This window comes from Hylobates moloch, unplaced genomic scaffold (genome assembly GCF_009828535.3).
Source record: "Hylobates moloch isolate HMO894 unplaced genomic scaffold, HMol_V3 SCAFFOLD_5, whole genome shotgun sequence".
Lineage (NCBI taxonomy): Eukaryota > Metazoa > Chordata > Mammalia > Primates > Hylobatidae > Hylobates > Hylobates moloch.
The window spans coordinates 97,144,548-97,152,942 of NW_026652280.1; positions in this window are offsets into that span (position 1 = coordinate 97,144,548).

Here is an 8,395-nt window from a genome sequence, read left to right on the forward strand (position 1 = left end):
AAAAAAAAAAAAAACAGGTAATAAGAGTTGCAACTGAGGCTTCTGCTACATCCTCACTTCAGTGATAGAATGGACAAACAGTACACAAAAATCCATCCAATTATATGGATTGGATTGTTTTTTGGTTTTTCTCCTTCTGAGAATTGCTAATCACAGGTCTGAGTTTGAAGTTCAAAAGTATCTACTTGCACGAGCCTGAAATTCACAAATTAAGAAATTAATTTTAAAAGTAATTCCATGCTGGGCACAGTGGCTCACGCCTATAATCCCAGCATTTTGGGAGGCCTAGGCGGGTGGATCACTTCAGTTCAGGAGTTTCAGACCAGCCTGGCCAACATGGTGAAACTTTGTCACTACTAAAAAGACAAAAATTAGCCAGGCATAGTTGTGCACAACTGTAATCTCAGCTACTCAGGAGGCCTGGGCACGAGAATCTCTTGGGCCCAGGAGATGGAGGTTGTTGTGAGCCAAGATCGCGCCTCTGCACTCCAGCCTGGGCGACAGAGCAAGTCTCTGTCTCAAAACAAAACAAAACAAATGAAATTCCAGGTGTGCCATCTGGTGGAATTTAAAGCAAAGTTATCTCAAGAGAACCACCCTCAATACAAGCTGCAAAGGATATTTCACAAAAAGCCTTTCCTAAGATGAGGTCACCATCCAAAATTAGCACGGGGAGAAAGATTCCATGATGAAGGAAAGTTGGCAGACAGAATAGTTTCACTTCCCTAAGATATCACATATAGAGGAATTTATATTTTAAAACCTTAAAGTCAAAAGGTTTGAAAAGAAAAGAAAGACATTATCAAAAAAATCAAACATATTTTAAAGCAAATTAAACTTCTAGAAATATAAACTCTAATTACTATAATTAAAAACTCAATGAGTGGATTAAACAACAGAGACAGAAAGCAATTTAAAAAGACTTCTAAATTGATAGAGCTGAAGAATTTCCTCTAATGCAATATAGAGATAAAGAAGTGTTGAATATGAAAAAAGTTAATATATATGAAAATTAGTATGAAATCTAATATGAGCCCAATAGGAATTTCATTAAAAGACAAAACACGTAATTGGAAGAGGAAATATTTAAAGAAAGCATGGCTGAAAATTTTCCAGAAGTAATGAAAGACATGAATGTTTAGATTCAGAAAAGGCAAAAGCACCAAAGCAGAATTAATGAGTTTTTAAAATAATGTTTATTTTTCAGTGAAGAAAAAAACTTAAAGATGTAGGTAACTCAGAATATAAGACAATAGAAAGCAAAGTTCCTTTTTATTATATTTCGGTTACAAACAATCATCTACAAATATCAAATGTTATGCTAAACACTTAGATTACAAAGAGTAGAAAGTTAAAAGCTCAAACTACAGAAAGAAACCTGTAAATCAATCATAGAGTGTGATAATTCTCTCACGAGAGAAAGTATAGGGAAATGAACGAACCTGATTAAATCTTTCTTCTCCATATTTTCACTGTTTGCAGGGCTTTGCTCACTCTGAGCACAAGACTTTTGGCTGCAATAATCAGGCAGGACCTAGACAGTGAGACCATATATTCATGAGAATATCTCAAGTGATTTTTTAATTCAGGAATGTATGAAGGTATAAAAAAGGATTAAAACTGCCTGGACATAATGAGCACCACATATGACACCTCATTCAAGTATCAACTTCTCCTAACTCCTCAGTGAGAAGCTGATGAGAATTCTTGGGCAATCAGACAACATCTTTTTAGCCATGCTTAATAGTTCTCACCAGTTCTAGCAATAACTAAGGGATAACAGGTAACACACTTGGGAGATGCCAGGGGTACTCTTGTATCAATTGTAATTGATGTTACTTTTTTCTTGTTTGTCAGGGCCCTTATTATCATATAGAAAGTAGATGAAGACACTCTTTGCTATGTGATTGCTCAAAGTTCTCCTTAAGAGGATTCTTTACAAATACTATGCTAAGAAGACTTTGATTTTCCCAATATGTTCTGAAAATGCTGCATAAATGTTTAATTATCTTGCAATGCCTGTTACATGCGTGTTTGCTCTCTTGCTTAACGACTAATCCTCTCCTAGAAGAAAAATTTGCCAACAGTGGATGTATTCCTTTACAGGACCATCATTAAAAAAATCACAGACTGGGTATGTTAAACAACAGAAATTGGTTTCTTCTGAGGCCTCCCTCCTTTGCTTGCAGGTGGCCCTCTTCTTGCTCCACCCTCACATGGTCTTCTCTCTGTCTATGAGACTATATTTTGTCTTTAGCTCTTTAAAGGTTCTGTCTCCAAATACAGTCACATTCGGAGGAACTGGGAGTTAGGGCTCCAACAATGGAATCATGATGGGACACAATTCAGCCTATAACATGGGACATGCTCCCTTTCCAATTTCTTCTCCATTTTTGGAAGCTACACTTGCAAATTTTTTTTAAAACAGAAGCATCTTACAGACATCTAGACTTCAAAGACACTTGCTAAGGCCCATGAAAATAACCTTTAACTTTCAAAAACGTTTGTAATTCCATACTGTTTTCTTTTTAATAATTGTTGCCATAATATTTATGTTTAACATCTCTGTTTTCTAATATGTATAATCAATTCTGATTTTTTTCTTTAAGCCCAAAAGGAATATTATATTTTTCCCCTTCTTTCACATGATTGCAGAAACAACAACCAAAACCCATGATACTGCTAGATTACTTATTTAAGTAAAGAATTTGAAGATCTATCACCTAAAATAATACTACCCTATTACTAAAATTATGCAATTTTTTCTTTGTTTCTGTGTTGTGTTATATAGTAGGTATACATGTTTATGGGGCACATGAGGTATTTTAATACAGGCATACAATGTGTAATAATCACCTCAGAGTAAAGGGAGTATCCAATACCTCAAGCATTTATGCTTTCTTTGTGTTACAAACAATCCAATTATACTCTTTTATTTTTAAATGTGCAATGAATTACTGTGGGCTGTAGTCACCCTGTTGTGCTATCAAATACTGGTTCTTATTCAGTCTATCTAATTATGTTTTTGCACCCACTAACCATCTCTACTTTCCCCCACCCCCACTACCATTTCCAGCCTCTAGTAACCATCATTCTACTGTCCATCTCCATAAGCTTAATTGTTTTACCTTTTTAGCTCCCAAAATAAGTGAGAACATACAATGTTTGTCTTTTTGTGCCTGGCTAATTTCTCTTAACATAATGCCCTCCAGTTCCATCCATGCTGTTGCAAATGACAAGATCTCATTTGTTATGGCTGATTAGTACTCCATTATGTTTATGTACCACATTTTCTTATCCATTCATCTGTTGATGGACACTTAGACTGCTTCCAAATCTTGGCTATTGTGAATAGTGCTACAATAAAAATGGGAGTGCAGACATCTCTCCAATATACTGATTTCCTTTCTTTTGGGTATATACCTAGCAATGAGATTGCTGAATCATATGGTAGTTCTGTTTTTGTTTTTTTGAGGAGCCTCCAAACTGTTCTCCATAGTGGTTGTACTAATTTACATTCCCTCCAACAGTGTATGAAGGTCCCCTTTTCTCTACATTCTTGCCAGCATTTGGTATTGCCTGTCTCACATAAAAGCCTCTCTAGCTGGGGTAAGATGATATCTCATTGTAGTTTTGATTTGCATTTCTCTGAAGATCAATGATGATGAACACTTTTTCATATACCTGTTTGCCATGTGTATGCCTTCTTTTGAGAAATGTGTATTCAGATATTTTACCCATTTTTAATGGGATTATTATATTTTTTCCTATTGAGTTGCTCAAGTTCCTTATATATTCTGGTTATTAATCCCTTGTCAGATGGATAGTTTGCAAATATTTTCTCCTATTCTCTGGGTTGTCTCTTCACTTTGCTGTTTCTTTGCTTTGCAGCTTTTTAACTTGGCATGATCCCACTTGTCCATTTTTGCTTTGGTTGCCTATGTTTTGGAGGTATTTTTCTCAAGAAATCTTTACCCAGTCCAATGTCCTAGGGAGTTTCCCCAGGGTTTTCCTGTAGTAGTTCCATAGTTTGAGGTCTTAGATTTAATTCTTCAATCCATTTTGATTTAATCCATGTGTATGGTGAGAGATACAGGTCTAATTTCATTCTTTTGTATGTAGATATCCAGTTTTCCCGGCACCATTTACTAAAAGGACTGTCCTTTTCTCAATGTATGTTTTTGTTACCTTTGTCAAAAATGCATTCACTGTAGATGTATGAATTTATATCTGGGTTCTCCATTCTGTTCATTGATCTATGTATCTGTTTTTAGGCCATTACCCTGCTGTTTTGTTTACTATAGCTCTGTAGTATAATTTGAAGTCAGGTAATGTGATTCCTCTAGTTTTGTGCTTTTTGCTAAAGATAGCTTTGGCTTTTCTGCATCTTCTGTGGTACCATATAAATTTTAGGATTATTTTTTCTATTTCTGTGAAGAATGTCATTGGTATTTTGATAGAGATTGCTTTCAATCTGTAGGTTACTTTGGGTAGTATAGACGTTTTAATGGTATTGATTCTTCCATTCCTGAACATGGAATATCTTCTTTGTGTGTGTGTCTACTTCAATTTCTTCCATTAATGTTTTATAGTTTTCATTGTAGAGATCTTTCACTTGTTTGGTTAACTTAATTCCTAGCTATTTTTTAGGAAGTTTTTAGCTATTGTAAATGAGATCACCTTCTTGGTTTATATTTCCAATTGTTTTCTGTTGGCATATAGAAATGCTACTGATTTTTGTATGTTGCTTTTGTATCCTACAACTTTACTGAATTTGTTTATCGCTTCTAATAGTTTTTTGGCAAAATTTCTGGGATTTTCCAAATACAAAATCAGAGCATTTGCATAGAAAGATAATTGGACTTCTTCCTTTTGAATTTGGATGCTCCTTATTTCCTTCTTTTTTCTGACTGCTTTAGCTAGGACTTTCAGTACTATGTTGAGTAACAGTGGTGAAAATGGGCACCCTTGTCTTGCTCCAGATCTTAGAGGAAAGGATTTCAGCTTTTTCTCCATTCAGTATACTAGCTGTGGGTCTGTCATATATGGCTTTTATTGTGGTGAGGTTTGTTGCTTCCATACACAGTTTTTTGAGGGTTTTTATCATTAAGGAATGTTGCATTTTATCAAAGACTTTTTCAGCGTCAACTGAAATGATCATATGATTTTTGCCCTTCATTCTATTGATGATCAATGGATCAAATCAATTTATTTGCATATGTTGAATCATCCTTACATCCCTGGGATAAATCTCACTTGATAATGATGAATGATCTTTTAACGTGTTGTTGAATTTGGTTTGCTGGTATTTTTTGAGGATTTTTGCCTCAATATTCATCAGGGATATTGGCTTGTAGTTTTTTGTTGTTTGTTTGTTTTTTGTTTTTTTATGTGTCTTGTCCGGTTTTGATATCAGGATAATACTGGCCTCATACAATGAGATTGGAAGTATTCCCTCCTCCTCTATTTTTTGAATAGTTTAAGTAGGATTGGTATTAGTTCTTCTTTAAATGTTTGGTCAAGCTCAGCAGTGAGGCCATTGGGTCCCAGGCTTTTCTGTGCTGGGAGACTATTTATAACGGCTTCAATCTCATTACTTGTTATTGGTCTGTTCAGGTTTTGGATTTCTTCATGGCTCAGTCTTTTTAGGTTGCATGTGTCCAGGAATTGATCCATTTCTTCTAGGTTTTCCAATTTATTGGCATACAGTTGCTCATAGTGGCCACTAATGATCCTTTGAATTTCTGTATTGTAAGTTGTAATGTCTTCTTTTTCATTCCTGATTTTATTTATTTGGGCCTTCTCTCTTTTATCTTAGTTAGGCTACAGCTTTGTTGATTTTGTTTATCTTCCCAAAGCCAACTTTTCATTTCATCAATCTTTTGTATTTTTTATTTCAATTTCATTTATTTCTGCTCTGATCTTTATTATCTCTTTTCTTCTACTAATTGTGAGTTTAAGCTTACTTTTTTAGGTCTTTAAGATGCAACATTAGGTTGTTTATTTGAAGTTTTTCTACTTTTTTGATGTAAGGACCTACAGCTATAAACTTTCCTCTTACTACTGCTCTTGCTGTATCCCATAGAATTCAGTATGTGTTATTTCCTTATTCGTTTGTTTCAATAAATTTTTTAATTCCCTTCTTAATTTCTTCATTGACCCACTACTCATTCAGAAGTATGTTGTTTAATTTCCATGTGTTTGTATTGTTTTCAAAATTCCTCGTTATTGATTTCTAGTATTATTCCATTGTGGTTAAAAAAGATACTTGATATGATTTCAATTTTTTTAAGACTTGTCTTGTGGCCTAACATATGGTCGATCCTTGAAAATTATCCATGTGCCAAGGAGAAGAATGCGTATTCTGCAGCCATTGGATGAAATGTCTTTAGATATCTATTAGGTCCGTTTGGTCTATGGAGCAGATTAAGTCCAATGTTTCTTTATTGATTTTCTGTCCAGATGATTTCTCCAGTGCTGAAAGTAGGCAGTTGAAGTCTTCAGCTATTACTGTGTTGGGAACTATCTCTCTTTAGCTCTAATAATATTTGCTTTATATCTGGGTGCTGCAGTGTTGGGTGCACATATATTCATTTATTATACCCCATTGCTGTATTTGATCCCTTTATGATTATATAATGACTTTCTTTGTCTCTTTTTATAGTTTTCTTTCCTTGAAATATATTTTGTCTGATATAAATACAGCTACTCCTGCTCTTTTCTGGTATCCATTGGCATGGATTGTCTTTTTCATCTCATAATTTTCAGCCTATGTGTGTCTTTATAGGTGAAGTGTGTTTCTTCCAAGGAACAGATGTGTTGGGTCTTTGTTCTTTCATCCATTCAGCCACTCTGTGCCTTTGATTGGAGAATTTAGTCCATTTACAGTCAATGTTATTATTTGTAATAAAGACTTACTCCTGCCATTTTATTATTTGTTTTCTGGTTATTTTGTAGTCTTCTCTTCCTTCTTTCCTTCCTTTCTGTCTTCATTTTACTGAAGGTGACTTTCTCATGGTATGTTTTAATTTCTTGCTTTTTATATTTTGTGTATATTTTGTATGTTTTCTATTTGAGGTTACCATGAGACTTGCAAATAATATCTTATAACCCATTATTTTAAACTGATTACAGGTTAACACTGATTACATAAACCAACTAATAAACAGGCAAAAAGAAAACTAATAAAAACTCTACACTTTAACTTAATCTCCCCACTTTTTAGCTTTTTGTCATTTCTATTTGTAACTTATACTGTCTATGTCTTAAAAAGTTGTTGTCATTAATAGTTTTGATAGGTTCATTGCTTAGTCTTTCTAATCGAAATATGAGTAGTTTACACACCATAACTACAGTATTATAATAGTCTGTGTTTTTCTGTGTACTTGCTATTACCAGTGAATTTTGTACCTTCAGATGATTTCTTATTGCTCATTAACATCCTTTTCTTTAAGATTGAATATCTCCATTTAGCATTCTGGGAAAATCTTTATTTCTCCTCCATGTTTGAAGGATATTTTTGCTGAATGTACCACTCTAGGATAAAAGTTATTTTCCTTCAGCACTTTATATATGTCATGTCACTTTATTTGGTCCTGTTTTAAGGTTTCCACTAAAAGAGTCGGCAGTCAGATGTATTGGAGCTTCTTTCTGTTATTTGTTTCTTTTCTCTTGCTGCTTTTAAGGTCCTTTCTTTATCCTTGACTTTTGGGAGTTTGATTATTAAGTGTCTTGAGTTAGTCTTATTTTTTTTCTTTTTTTTTCTTTTTTTTTTGAGATGGAGTCTTGCTCTGTCACCCAGGCTGGAGTGCAGTGGCGTGATCTCGGCTCACTGCAAGCTCCGCCTCCCGGGTTCCTGCCATTCTCCTGCCTCAGCCTCTCCAAGTAGCTGGGACTACAGGCACCCGCCACCACGCCCAGCTAATTTTTTGTATTTTTAGTAGAAACAGGGTTTCACCGTGGTCTCGATCTCCTGACCTCATGATCCGCCCGCCTCGGCCTCCCAAAGTGCTAGGATTATAGGCGTGAGCCACTCGTTTGGGTTAAATCTACTTGGCATGACACGTATGTTTATTGCGGCACTATTCACAATAGCAAAGACTTGGAACCAACCCAAATGTCCAACAACAATAGACTGGATTAAGAAAATGTGGCACATATACACCATGGAATACTATGCAGCCATAAAAAATGATGAGTTCGTGTCCTTTGTAGGGACATGGATGAAACTGGAAAACATCATTCTCAGTAAACTATCGCAAGGACAAAAAACCAAACACCGCATGTTCTCACTCATAGGTGGGAATTGAACAATGAGAACTCATGGACACAGGAAGGGGAACATCACATTCCGGGTACTGTTGTGGGGTGGGGGGTGGGGGGGGGACAGCATTAG